The sequence below is a fragment of the Salvelinus alpinus genome, chromosome 4 (assembly GCF_045679555.1).
Source record: "Salvelinus alpinus chromosome 4, SLU_Salpinus.1, whole genome shotgun sequence".
Lineage (NCBI taxonomy): Eukaryota > Metazoa > Chordata > Actinopteri > Salmoniformes > Salmonidae > Salvelinus > Salvelinus alpinus.
Window position 1 is genome coordinate 39209673 of NC_092089.1, and position 15063 is coordinate 39224735.

At 42.5% G+C, this 15063-nt stretch overlaps 1 protein-coding gene across 7 annotated transcripts in view; it reads left to right on the forward strand.

Annotated features, from left to right (window-relative positions):
- LOC139573493 (t-SNARE domain-containing protein 1-like) overlaps positions 1–15063 on the forward strand; it is a 171572-nt gene that overhangs the window by 122349 nt on the left and 34160 nt on the right. The window lies entirely within an intron of this gene.

Consider the following 15063-nt stretch of genomic DNA (forward strand, 5'->3'; position numbering starts at 1 on the left):
AAGGTGACGAGGCCAGTGGTCAGGAATGGGAGAAGGGTATGGAGGAGGGAATGGGGTTGAGCAGGCAGGATTTCATCTGGAGAAAGAGGTCAAGGCTTAGTGTAGTTCTGTGTGAGTGGGACAAGTGGACTAAATAGACTGAGTAAATGAGGAGCGGATGTCGTCAATCTTCTTTTCTAAATGGTTGACCAAGTCGTTCGCAGAGAAGGAGGGGGGGTGGGGGGGTGGAAGATTAAGGTGGGAAGGTTGAAGGTTGAAAATCATTTCCTAGAGGTAGAGGCAGAAGCTTGAAATTGAGAGTGATTGAAAGTGGCTTTAGCTGTGGATACAGAGGAAGAGAAGGTATAGAGGAGGGAGTGAAAGGATAATAGGTCCTCCGGAAGTTTAGTTTTCCTCCTTTTTTGCTCAGATGCCCGCAGCCCTGTTCTGTAAGCTCGCAGTGAGTCATTCAGCCACAGAGCAGAAGGGGAGGGCCGAGCTGGCAGGGAGGAAAGGAGACATTGAGAGTCATAGGATGTGGAAAGCGAGGAGAGTAGGGTCATAGAGGCAGAATGAGGAGACAGGAGTGAGAAGGATTTAGCAGAAGGGAGAGATGACAGGATAGAAGAGGAGAGAGTAGAGCAGGGTTCCCCAACTGGCGGCCCACAGGCCAATAATTATTAATATTATTTTAATTTAATAAGCAATATAACAAAAAGTAAATCAATAGGAGATGAACAGCACCTGGTGCTGAAAATATTGTAATTCATTTCAACAATAATCTTAATTTTAATTTGACTGTATAAATAACAAGAGGGTTTAATTGGAGTCTATTTCTTCCGAGCCTAGGCCTATATAAAATAACTTAGCCTCCCTCAGCCAGTTATGAGGCTTAACAGCATCTTTCACAATAAAAAAAATATATGTGGGATGTTTTTTATTAGGCCTATTTTCAATTTCAACTGGCCAAAACTGTAGCATCCTAAATAAAACAATAATTTTAAGAAAAAAAGGTGATGTCTGTATCTGAATGTCTGTATCGGTATAGTCTGCTCCTGTAACAAAAAACAAACAGAAAATACTGTCAGCTAGAGACCTAAATATCCCTGGATAAGCACTCAAAATAATGTTAGTATTTACTAATTAAAGTCATATAGGCCATTAAGTTACTTACTCAATGGGAAAAGTTGTATATCCTCTTGGACACGATCTTGTGGATGTCGTGTGAGATGTGATTTTGATGCGCAGGCAGTCCTCAATTGACTTACACTAAGTTTTAGAACACTTACTCATTCAAGGGTTTTTCTTTATTTTTACTATTTTCTACATTGTAGAATAATAGTGAATACATCAACTCTATGAAATAACACATATGGAATTATGTAGTAACCAAAAAACTGTTAAACAAAACTAAAAGTATTTTATATTTCAGATTCTTCAAATAGCCACCCTTTGCCTTGATGACAGCTTTGCACACTAGATGCATTCTCTCAACCAGCTTCATGAGGTAGTTACCTGGAAGGCATTTCAATTAACAGGTGTGCCTTGTTAAAAGTTCATTTGTGGAATTTCTTTCCTTCTTAATGTGTTTGAGCCAATCAGTTGTGTTGTGACAAGGTAGGGGTGGTATACAGAAGATAGCCCTATTTGGTAAAAAACCAAGTCCGTATTATGGCAAGAACAGCTCAAATAACCAAAGAGAAATGACAGTCCATCATTACTTTAAGACATGAAGGTCAGTCAATCAGGATCATTTCAAGAACTTTGAAAGTTTCTTCAAGTGCAGTTGCAAAAACCATTAAGCGCTATGATGAAACTGGCTCTCATGAGGACCGCCACAGGAATGGAAGACCCATAGTTCCCTCTGCTGCAGTGGATAAGTTCATTAGAGTTTCCAGACTCAGAAATTGCAACCCAAATAAATGCTTTACAGAGTTCAAGTAACAAACACATCTCAACATCAACTGTTCAGAGGAGACTGTGTGAATCAGTCCTTCATGGTCGAAATGCTGCAAATAAACCGCTACTAATCACCAATAAGAAGAAGAGACTTGCTTGTGCCAAGAAAGACGAGCAATGGACATTAGACTGGTGGAATTCGGTCCTTTGGTCTGGAGTCCAAATTGGATATTTTTGGTTCCAACTGTCGTGTCTTTGTGAGACCCGGTGTAGCTGAACGGATGATTCCGCATGTGTATTTCTCACCGTGAAGCATGGAGGAGGAGGTGTTATGATGTGAGGTGCTTTGTTGGTGGCACTGTCTATGATTTATTTAGAATTCAAGGCACACTTAACAAGCATGGCTACCACAGCATTCTGCAGCGATACACCATCTCATCTGGATTGGGCTTAGAAGGACTATCATTTGTTTTTCAACAGGACAATGACCCAACACACCTCCAGGCTGTGTAAGGGCTATTTGACCAAGAAGGAGAGTGATTGAGTGCTGCATCAGATGACCTGGCCTCCACAATCCCCGACCTCGAACAAATTGAGATGGTTTGGGGTGAGTCGGACCGCAGAGTGAAGGAAAAGCAGCCAACAAGTGCTCAGCATATGTGGGAACTCCTTCAAGACTGTTGGAAAAGCATTCCAGGTGGAGCTGGTTGAGAGAATGCCAAGAGTGTGCAAAGCTGTCATCAAGGCAAAGGGTGGCTATTTGACGAATCTCAAATATACAGTATATATATATTTTTTTTTTAAACACTTTTTTGTTTACTACATCATTCCATATGTGTTATTTGATAGTTTTGATGTCTTCACTATTATTCTACAATGTAGAAAATAGTAAAAATAAAGAAAACCTACTCATTCAAGGGTTTTTCTAAAACTTTGACTGGTAGTGTATGTGAAAACTAGTTCCAGTCGTGAATCTATACTGCGTTCATAGAGGAAAATGAGGACACGCAGGTGTAAGTCGATCCAAACATTGTTAGCACATAAAATGCAAGTTTCTTTATTCTGCTGTATTCCTCTGAGCATGCCACCCAAAGTGCACACAAGGACTTGGCACTCCTGAGTGCATCCCTGAGATGGCTCGATGTCTGGAATTCAATCAGCTCAGTTTGAATTGGAGCCTCATCCAGCAAGGGTATGGTTTTCTTAGCAAGGGAGAAGAATTCTCCACCTGGGCGGACTGTGAGAGGATCAAGTACAAACACAATGATATCCTTGGGCATGCTGTAGTCTTCAAATCTTGTGGAGAAGTTGTCTGGTCCCTCTGCCTGTCGTTCTTCAGTGTGTTGAAGTGCATCAGCCTTCCAGATGACAAGTCCAAATCAAACAACTCAAGCTTCCTAGTAAAGGCCTCAAGTTTTTCCACCATGTCCACGACTGTTTTCTCTCTTCCTTGTAACTGCAGATTTAACCCATTTAAGTGACAGAATTCATTATGTTATTGTCACTGAGTTTATTATGTACTAATCAGATGTGTTAAACATTTTGTTTAATTTGTAGTGTGGGCCAATTAATTGTGCTAATATTATGTACTAATTATGTTCTAGCCCGCCAACTATTAGCTCGGAAAACCTAGTTGACGACCCCTGGAGTAGAGGGAGACAGAGAGCGAAGATTGCGACCACATGACCTTCTGGGTAGGGTTGGAAGAAAGGGAGACAGAAAAGGAAACCAAGTAGTTATTAGAGACCTAGAGGGGGATTGCAGTGAGATCAGTAGGCGAACAGCATCTAGTAAAGTTGAGGTCAAGCTACTTGCATGCCTTGTGAGTGGGAGGGGACTGGGAAAGTGTGAGGTCAAAAGAGGAAGTGGAAAGACAGAGGTTTAAAGAAATGAATAAAAGGCAGACGTCGGGAGGTTGAAGTTGCCCAGTACACTTAGTGGTGAGCCACCGTCAGGAAATTAACCTATCAAGATGTCAACCTCATTGAGGAGCTCTCTAAGGGCACCTGGTGGGCGATAGATGACAATGTTAAGCTTGAGTGGACAAGTGACAGTGACAGCATGGAATTCAAATCAGGACATGGACAGGTGAGTGAGGGAGAAAATATAACATCTCCACCTAGAATGAGTAGCCCCTGTGACATCACCGTGATGACCAGATGCTCTCAGACTATGAGAGAACACATAGTCAGATGAAGAGAGAGCAGCTGGAGTAGCAGTGTTCTCTGGGGTGATCCATGTCTCCATCAGGGCCAGCATAGTCTGAGATGAACTTGGCGTTCTTGACTGCAGATTGGCAGTTCCAAATGCTGCCGGCGACCAGGAATTCCACATGGGTTGTTTACACTTAAAGGGTGGGGAGCATCTGTAAAACCTACACTGAGAGGAGCGAACAGGTATAGAAAACACACACATAGTTGACAAAGCTACAATAGAGAGAAATGAGATCATCTGAAAATAACTAGGTAAGATTCTCAAGTAAGAGACTTCCTCTCTTTCCTTCATCAAGCAACTCCGCAGAACAACTCCGCAGAACAACTCCGCAGAACCGTCTTTGTTTCGGCGACAAAACCGCTGACAGAGCTGCCGCTGAAAAAACAGGGGAGACTGAAGTATTAACACCAATTGCTAATTGCCTAACAGAGGTGAAGCCACTCCCCCTCCAATACAGCCGCTGATTACAAAACAACAACAATCACAAATTGCCCTGCCCCTTAATCCTGGTTGATGTGTCAACAATCAGCTGCAAGATATGAGCAGTCAGCAGTTCACACACCAAGTAGGCTACTGGGAAGACAGGGTCATCTACTTTAAGTGCTGTCTATCTATCAAAAAGACAGCAACAGATGAAGACAAAAAGTCTAATTATCACTCCTGGAGATAGCAGGAGTCCTCTATCTATAGATTGAAGCACATACACACACAGGCACACATGCATAAATGAGCTGATGTGCTGTATCATACTTTTTCAGTTTACTGTACTTTATTTTATATCTATGGTATGAATATCACTGTCCTACTTAGTGATTTGTTGTCAACAGCAGCCGACCCTCTTCCTAAATCATTATCTCTCTAATGGCTTTTCTTTGACTTTTTCCTCTCTCTCATATCTACAACCGTACACACACATAGATTACCAACATACGATGTCAGGGATTTATCCGCTTGTTTCAGAAAGGTGCTTTTATACATTTATTTTATTGGATGGATCTGAATAACTTACACAGTTACTCTTCCTGAATAACTTACACAGTTACTCTCCCTGAATAACTTACACAGTTACTCTTCCTGAATAACTTACACAGTTACTCTCCCTGAATAACTTACACAGTTACTCTCCCTGAATAACTTACACAGTTACTCTCCCTGAATAACTTACACAGTTACTCTTCCTGAATAACTTACACAGTTACTCTCCCTGAATAACTTACACAGTTACTCTTCCTGAATAACTTACACAGTTACTCTTCCTGCATAACTTACACAGTTACTCTTCCTGAATAACTTACACAGTTACTCTCCCTGAATAACTTACACAGTTACTCTCCCTGAATAACTTACACAGTTACTCTCCCTGAATAACTTACACAGTTACTCTTCCTGAATAACTTACACAGTTACTCTCCCTGAATAACTTACACAGTTACTCTTCCTGAATAACTTACACAGTTACTCTCCCTGAATATCTTACACAGTTACTCTTCCTGAATAACTTACACAGTTACTCTTCCTGAATAACTTACACAGTTACTCTTCCTGAATAACTTACACAGTTACTCTTCCTGCATAACTTACACAGTTACTCTTCCTGAATAACTTACACAGTTACTCTCCCTGAATAACTTACACAGTTACTCTCCCTGAATAACTTACACAGTTACTCTCCCTGAATAACTTACACAGTTACTCTTCCTGAATAACTTACACAGTTACTCTCCCTGAATAACTTACACAGTTACTCTCCCTGAATAACTTACACAGTTACTCTCCCTGAATAACTTACACAGTTACTCTCCCTGAATAACTTACACAGTTACTCTCCCTGAATAACTTACACAGTTACTCTTCCTGAATAACTTACACAGTTACTCTCCCTGAATAACTTACACAGTTACTCTTCCTGCATAACTTACACAGTTACTCTTCCTGAATAACTTACACAGTTACTCTCCCTGAATAACTTACACAGTTACTCTCCCTGAATAACTTACACAGTTACTCTCCCTGAATAACTTACACAGTTACTCTTCCTGAATAACTTACACAGTTACTCTCCCTGAATAACTTACACAGTTACTCTTCCTGAATAACTTACACAGTTACTCTCCCTGAATATCTTACACAGTTACTCTTCCTGCATAACTTACACAGTTACTCTTCCTGAATAACTTACACAGTTACTCTTCCTGAATAACTTACACAGTTACTCTTCCTGCATAACTTACACAGTTACTCTTCCTGAATAACTTACACAGTTACTCTCCCTGAATAACTTACACAGTTACTCTTCCTGAATAACTTACACAGTTACTCTCCCTGAATAACTTACACAGTTACTCTTCCTGAATAACTTACACAGTTACTCTTCCTGAATAACTTACACAGTTACTCTCCCTGAATAACTTACACAGTTACTCTCCCTGATTAACTTACACAGTTACCCTCCCTGAATAACTTACACAGTTACTCTCCCTGAATAACTTACACAGTTACTCTTCCTGAATAACTTACACAGTTACTCTTATATGGGTAGTTTATTTTGAAGTATAATAGAATATTGCGCATGTACACCATAAGAAATACCCTGCTGTTGAAAAAAGGTCCCATATTACTGTAATATATCCCAAAAACCAATACCATAGTTGTGTAGGGCCAGGACACTCTTCACAGATCTACGCTGGAATGTATATTTTTCTGTTGGATTACTAAAGTATATAGACACCATATTACTTTCCCCCCAAAGTTTTGTGAGAGTTGCTCTCCTTCCTACAGGCTTCTTTTTTTCTGTTTCATTCTGTTCCTATTGCTGCTCTACAAGTGAGCGAGTGAGTGAGCAAATGAGCGAGTGCACACAGCTTTCCCATTAATTGTCATTTCATTATCTCAAGGAGAGCTGAGCCGTGACCAAGCTCACGTAGAGCTATTTAGCTCTCCGCCAATCCACACGGCTGTTTCTAGTCTAGAGGAAGAGAGAGGGGAGAAGAAGAGAGAAACACTGTGCAGGGGGCAATATAAAGAGTGGTATGGAGGAAAAGAGATTGAAGGAGAGAAACGAGAGAAAGAGAGAGACTGTTGAGGAGGGAGATATACAGAGAGTGGGAGAGTGAATGAGAGAGAGAAGATGAGTAAGAGAGAGAAGGAGAGCAAGAAAGAGACTGTTGAGGAGAAGGGAAAGATACATAGAGCAAAAAAGAGAGAGTTAGACAAAGAGAGAGAGACACACACACACAGACATACAAATGGCAGAAAGTCAAAGGCACAGTTCCATGAACTCAGTCAAACAGCACCAATGGTCAATTAAAAGGGGATGACATTTTCGTCCATGGCCCACCATGTCAGACGGCTTTACACTGAAAATAAATTGAATCTATAATCCATTAGCCTCAGGCAGATTACTCCTCTCTCATGAAGAATCCTCAAGTTACAACACTGATGTTGTATCTCAGCCCCATCCATGTCCAACAGCCCCAGATGAACTGTGATTGTTCATTACTATGTAACGATACCATTATTTTATCCATTCCCCATGTTGCTAGTGAAACATAGCTGTTTTATTATGTGTTGAATGATGGTTTAATATAGACTCATTCAAGACACACTTCTGTTAGTGTTGCATTTCATTTCAAACGTCTCAGTTGGCCATTAGATTAAATTGATTATGGGGAATGTGTTTGTAATGATTTACGAATTAGCAAACTCAATATGCATAATGATTAATTGAAAGGCAATGACTCACTTGATTGGTGGTTACCATAATTACATCATAGGACGTCACAGTCTCTGTTTGAAACTCGTCAACCGCCTTTGTGGAAAATGTAGCTCCTCTTGTGATCAATATGACATATTTCCGCTATCATGCTAATTCAGATTGTTTGTTTTTTGGTGCTCCTGGTGTTATCATATTGCTGGAGACAGGGAGGGAGGGAAGGAAGGAAGGAAGGAAGGAAGGAAGGAAGGAAGGAAGGAAGGAAGGAAGGAAGGAAGGAAGGAAGGAAGGAAGGGAAGGTGGGAGAGAGCGAGAGAGAGAAATGCAAACTATTTTATGCCTGACAGATAGAAGACAGAGAAACACTGAAAACGGGCAGGGGCACACTAGGGTTGGGCGGTATCCAGATGTTCATATCGTCATACCATCATTCTCTCACCCCGAGATTTATGGCATTACCTGTTTAGTACACAAGGGGGCATCAAAAGCCCATTGGGTGTTAGCAGAATGCTAACAAAATTAGCACAAGTAATAGCGAATTTTCATGGAAGCTCCTAGCTAAATATGCTAACTTGTGCAAACGATAATAAACAAATTGCAATGACAGGCAATCCAGATCATAAAGTTATACATACATAGGTAGGAGCTACTGAATGTCATGTTTGGGGAGTTTGGACATTTACAAGCGAATGTGAACGAGAGACATTGCGCAAATGAACAAAGTTTTGATGCATGTAGTACTGGCTCTCCATTGTGGAGTCTGAAGTGGCTAGGGCAATGGGCCTGCCTGCTCTGCTTGGAGAAGAGGGGGTAGGAGCAGACTGATGTGCCAAGAACAGAGAGTAGAAAAAACACAAGGAAATAAAGATAGAAGTGGCAGCTGTACAAATAACTCATCCAAATGGCTTTGACTTCTCAAACATGGAAGAAAGCTAACATAATATGTCACCTTATTAATTCAGCCACTTACTTAGCTAGTAAGCTAAACTAGGGGTCGTGTTAATGCATAGGTTTTCATGCAGTAAAAAAATATAAAAAGCATAAGAAATATCTTGCTTTGTTTTTTATATACAGATCTAAAACAAAATTTGTGCTTCAGATGAGTGATTTTTTCCAGTAAAATGCAAAATTATGCAAAAATGCAAAAAAGCAAAACATTAGGAAACGTAGCTGGCTTCATTCTTTCTATGATTGGCCTAAACATTAGAAATATGATGGCCATGCATCGTTTTTGTTTTTTCATTGTAAGCTCATTTAGTTGTGTGGCTGGCAGTCAAATAGCGTTGCACTTCTGTTGTCAACTGATGAAAATGAAGCTATTTTATGCCGAATGTGTTGCACTAATGTAATTTCTGTTATGGAAAACTATAGTTGCACATCCTTGATCACTCTATTGAAGAAAAAAACGACTGACTTTCAATATAAAATGTGACCCCTGTCAATACACAGCTGGACTCACCTGCTACCGCTTTCTCCTATTGTGCTATTTCCAAACAAACACGTGACTGGCTGAACTGTGCTGGGGAACTAAGTAAGCTTCATAATGTCAAATAATGTGACAGGTGAAATAAGAACAGAATCTACTTCATCTCCTAATGCATTGCACAAGTTGACTGCAGGTATTTACTTAAAAATTGCTACAAATATTAAAATGTATTGAAAACTCCAAATTATTCGTTTCAGTAGTTTTGGCGGTATTGAAAGACCATCCAGTGGCTATTTCTAAATACCCCGGTATACAGAATAAACAGGAGGCTGAAGAAATTTGGCTTGGCTGCTAAGAGACTCACAAACTTCTACAGATGCACCATTGTGAGCATCCTGTCGGGCTGTACCACCGCCTGGTACGGCAACTGCACCGTCCGCAACAGCAGGGCTCTCCAGAGGGTGGTGCGGTCAGCCCAACGCATCACCAGGGGCACACTGCCTACCCTCCAGGACATCTACAGCACACTATGACCCTGGAAAGCCTTGAAGATCAACAAGGACTTCAACCACCCAAGCAACGGCCTGTTCTCCCCCCTACCATCTAGAAGGCGGAGACAGTACAAGTGCATCAATGCTGGGACCGAGAGACTGAAAAACCGCTTCTACCCGGCCTCCGCCCAGTACCCTGCCCTGAACATTAGTCACTGTCACCAGCCGGCTACCACTCTGTACTCTACCCTGCACCTTGGAGACTGCTGCCCTATGTACATAGTCATTGAACACTGGTCACTTTAATAATATTTACATACTCTTTTACACACTTCATATGTATACTGCATTCTAGTCAAGGCTCATCCTATATAACTACTGCTGTACACACCTTTTCTATTCATATACTGTCCATAGTGCCTATACACACCATCAGGTAATATCCACTGAGTGTACAAAACATTGACATAGACTAACCAGGTGAATCCAGGTGAGTATGATCCCTTATTGATGTCACTTGTTAAATCCACTTCAATCAGTTTAGATGAAGGGGAGGAGACAGGTTAAGGAAGGATTTTTAAGCCATGAGACAATTGAGACATGGATTGTGTATGTGTGCCATTCCGAGGGTGAAAGTGCCTTTGAACGGGGTATGGTAGCAGGTGCCAGGCGCACTGGTTTGAGTGTGTCAAGAACTGCAAAGCTGCTGGGTTTTTCACGCTCAACAGTTTCCCATGTGTATCAAGAATGGTCCACCACCCAAGGGACATCCAGCCAACTTGACACAACTGTGGGAAACATTGGAGTCAACATGAGCCAGCATCCCTGTGGAACGCTTTCGAACACCTTGTAGTGTCCATGCGAAGACGAATTGAGGCTGTTCTGAGGGCAAAAGGGGGTGCAACTCAATGTCAGGAAGGTCTTCCTAATGTTTTGTACACTCAGTGTATATATTCCGCACTCTGACACCGCTTGTTCTAATATGTCTATATTTATGAATAAATACATTTTTATTTTATTTGCATGTATTGTTTTGTATTCTTACGTAGTACTGCACTTTTGAAGCTAGGAACATAAGCATTTCGCTACACCCGCAATAAAATAATACAGTATGTGTACATGACCAATACAATTTGATTTGATACAAGGTCAACACACACTAAAACATCCACAGAGGAAATATCTCTGGGCAGACAGACAGTCAACATACTTATCTATTGATGCTTTTAGTCTTGGAGCAGGAAAGGAGGTGCAGCAGGTCTGTCCTTTATATAGTTCTTTAACAACAATCATTTCCCCAGAAGGTCAGTTCTCTACTTGAACAACAATTTCAACATCCTTCCCGCCTCTATCCATCCGTGAAAACTTCAGAATTGGAGTTGAAAGCAAAATTCTACTTGGTGCTTTAAAACTTTACATTATTTCCATTATATGATTCTGACTAGGGAAAACATGCTCTATACATATGCATGTAACGTACATCCGATGTGTTTGTCTTACAAAATAAGCCAATTTCATAGACACAAAAACATGGAAACACAGACACAGATACATGAGAAACACAGACACAGATACATAAGAAACACAGACACAGATACATAAGAAACACAGACACAGATACATGAGAAACACAGACACAGATACATAAGAAACACAGACACAGATACATGAGAAACACAGACACAGATACATAAGAAACACAGACACAGATACATAAGAAACACAGACACAGATACATGAAAAACACAGACACAGATACATGAGAAACACAGACACAGATACATGAGAAACACAGACACAGATACATAAGAAACACAGACACAGATACATGAGAAACACAGACACAGATACATGAGAAACACAGACACAGATACATGAGAAACACAGACACAGATACATAAGAAACACAGACACAGATACATGAGAAACACAGACACAGATACATGAGAAACACAGACACAGATACATGAGAAACACAGACACAGATACGTAAGAAACACAGACACAGATACATAAGAAACACAGACACAGATACATGAGAAACACAGACACAGATACATAAGAAACACAGACACAGATACATGAGAAACACAGACACAGATACATGAGAAACACAGACACAGATACATAAGAAACACAGACACAGATACATAAGAAACACAGACACAGATACATAAGAAACACAGACACAGATACATGAGAAACACAGACACAGATACATAAGAAACACAGACACAGATAAATGAGAAACACAGACACAGATACATGAGAAACACAGACACAGATACATAAGAAACACAGACACAGATACACAAGAAACACAGACACAGATACATAAGAAACACAGACAGAATACCAGAGTGCAGCTGGGCTAAAGTTAGTGGTGCTGTCTGAGATGATGCAGGGACAGGGACAGGGACAGGTTTGTGGTGCTGTCTGAGACGATGCAGGGACAGGGACAGGGAAAGGTTTGTGGTGCTGTCTGAGACAATGCAGGGACAGGGAGAGGTTTGTGGTGCTGTCTGCGACGATGCAGGGATGGGAACAGGGACGAGGACAGGGAGAGGTTTGTGGTGCTGTCTGAGACGATGTAGTGACAGGGACAGGGACAGGGAGAGGTTTGTGCTGCTGTCTGAGGCGATGCAGGACAGGAACGGGGACAGGGAGAGGTTTGTGGTGCAGTCAGAGGCGTTGCAGGAACATGGATGGGGACGGGCAGGGGTTTGTGGTGCTGTCTGAGGTGATGCAGCGACAGGGATGGGGACGGGGACAGGCAGGGGTTTGTGGTGCAGTCTGAGGTGATACAGGGACAGGGATGGGGACATGCAGGGGTTTGTGGTGCAGTCTGAGGTGATGCAGGAACAGGGATGGTGACGGGGACAGGCAGGGGTTTGTGGTGCAGTCAGAGGTGATGCAGGGACAGGGATGGGGACGGGGACAGGCAGGGGTTTGTGGTGCTGTCTGAGGTGATGCAGGGACAGGGATGGGGACGGGGACAGGCAGGGGTTTGTGGTGCAGTCTGAGGTGATACAGGGACAGGGATGGGGACATGCAGGGGTTTGTGGTGCAGTCTGAGGTGATGCAGGAACAGGGATGGTGACGGGGACAGGCAGGGGTTTGTGGTGCAGTCAGAGGTGATGCAGGGACAGGGATGGGGACGGGGACAGGCAGGGGTTTGTGGTGCAGTCTGAGGTGATGCAGGGACAGGGATGGGGACATGCAGGGGTTTGTGGTGCAGTCTGAGGTGATGCAGGAACAGGGATGGGGACGGGGACAGGCAGGGGTTTGTGGTGCAGTCAGAGGTGATGCAGCAGAGACAAGTGACAGGGAGGCTGTCACAGGTCCACTGAGGGTCCCAGGACTGGCCGTGAGTGTTTGTTTGCTGCTCCTTTTATATATCATTATCAGGGTTGACTGGGATTTTGATTGTACACATTTCACATAATCCCATTACAAAGGAGGCAGCTAGTTTTCCTCTTCCATATGCGATAAAGGAGGAAAAATATTATGTCAGTAATCATTGCTTGCCATTATTATTGTATTATTAAGACATTTCTAATGTCACACATAAGGTAAATAGCTTTCCCCTCCCAGAAACTCAATGTGAGATTGTCTATCTGTATGAGAGAAATGGTGATGAGTTTGGAGCGTGCTGGCACACGGTCTGACATGACTTGCAGCTGCTAATAACCGCGGTGAGGATCATCTTGGACTGTGAGGATGCAGTGTAGCAGCCTCATGCTTCCCATACCCTGAGGCGGTACACCCTGTCCCTGGCATGGTTGTGAAATGCATGAACACCTTTAGATGGCAATATGCTTGTGAAATTTACACATAACTGGTGCCACATTGTCATGTTTGGAGACATGAAACAATGTTAGGGTATAGCCAGAAAAATATGTTAACATTTTGCCGTTTGTGACCGTTTTCAAACGTATCCTCACCATGAGACCAAGCTATCTTCAGCAGAGCTCTTACTCCGCTCCTCTGGCTTTGGCTCTGAGTGGATTCAAGGTGCCACATATTATATAAAGCCCATTTCTCTTTCAGCCCCTCTCTAGCTCATTCTAACCCAGCTGACCCTTATCCTTGACCAGACCTTTATGCTGACAAAGGGGATTTCTTAGAACCTTGCCATGACAATGACAACACTGAGACTGAAAGGATCAGGGGTGAGAGCCAGCGGGAACGGGCGCGGATGGGCAAGTGGCAGAGAGAGAGAGAAAGAGGGGGAGCGAGAGAGATAGGGAGATGGGAACAGGGGACATATGCAGCAATGAAAGAATCGACCAAATGCTTGAGGTTAAGGTTTGTCCGGTTCTTGGTCATTCAGACTGAGCGGAATAGAACTGGGGAGATCCTCTCTAGTCCTCTCCTCCCCTCTCCTCCTCCCAGGGAACTGCAGTGTACAAGGTCATCAACCACAGGCATACAGGACACACTCTCCTGAGGATTAGGAAATTAGTGATAAGAGCATTTCTTCCTTTTCTCAGTTCTGTCTCAGTCCCCCCCTCTCTCTGCTCTCTGTGTGCCTCCCTCTCCCATCTCTCTCTCACGGCCCTGTGGCTGGAACATTCAAGTTTAAAAATACTGCAACAGTTCCTTTGTTATAATAAACCATTTTTCCCTCTCTATACCTTATTTATTTTTCTGTTCTCCCTAAATAACAGTGGAATAGGGACGAGAGAGCGAGAGAGAGAGAGAGAGAGAGAGCGAGAGAGAGAGACTGCACTGTGCGACTGCTGTGTTCAAGCAGGGAGAAGGAGAGAGGATGGGAGAGAAAGTTTATAAGGCACAGTTCATAAGGAAATGTGAGAGAGAAGCCGGGGAATCTGTGGTGGCCAGCTGCAAGAGAGGAGATAGCGGAGAAAGGCTTTTAATTCTCAATCCCCACAGAGCCTTTGAAAATTACCAATCTTCTTATCACAGACGCAGGACTGCTTATGCAAATTGTTGTGGAGTGGAACGTTTAAACTGAAAATTACTCGACAGCAGTTTTTTTCCCGTCTCTCTCTCTCTCTCTCTCTCTCTCTCTCTCTCTCTCTTTCCACATAGAAAGCCTGTTTCGAGTCTCAGAAGATGAATTGCTTTGAAGCGAGTCAGGATTTAAAGACTCCAGACCCAGCTCTGGTCTAACGTAGCCGCTCTCACTGCCTTTGTAGCGGAGAAATGGGGAGGAAAAAAGAGAACGAAAAAGCATTTGAAAACAACATTCTGGTCTCCCCTCCCTGCTCTGACACATCACCCATCGCCCGAGGAGGCTAGGAGCCAGAGAAATATATAAATATCTCTAACCCCTGTTCTCCATTCTAGTTATTTTCATTTCTATTTATTTACCAAAG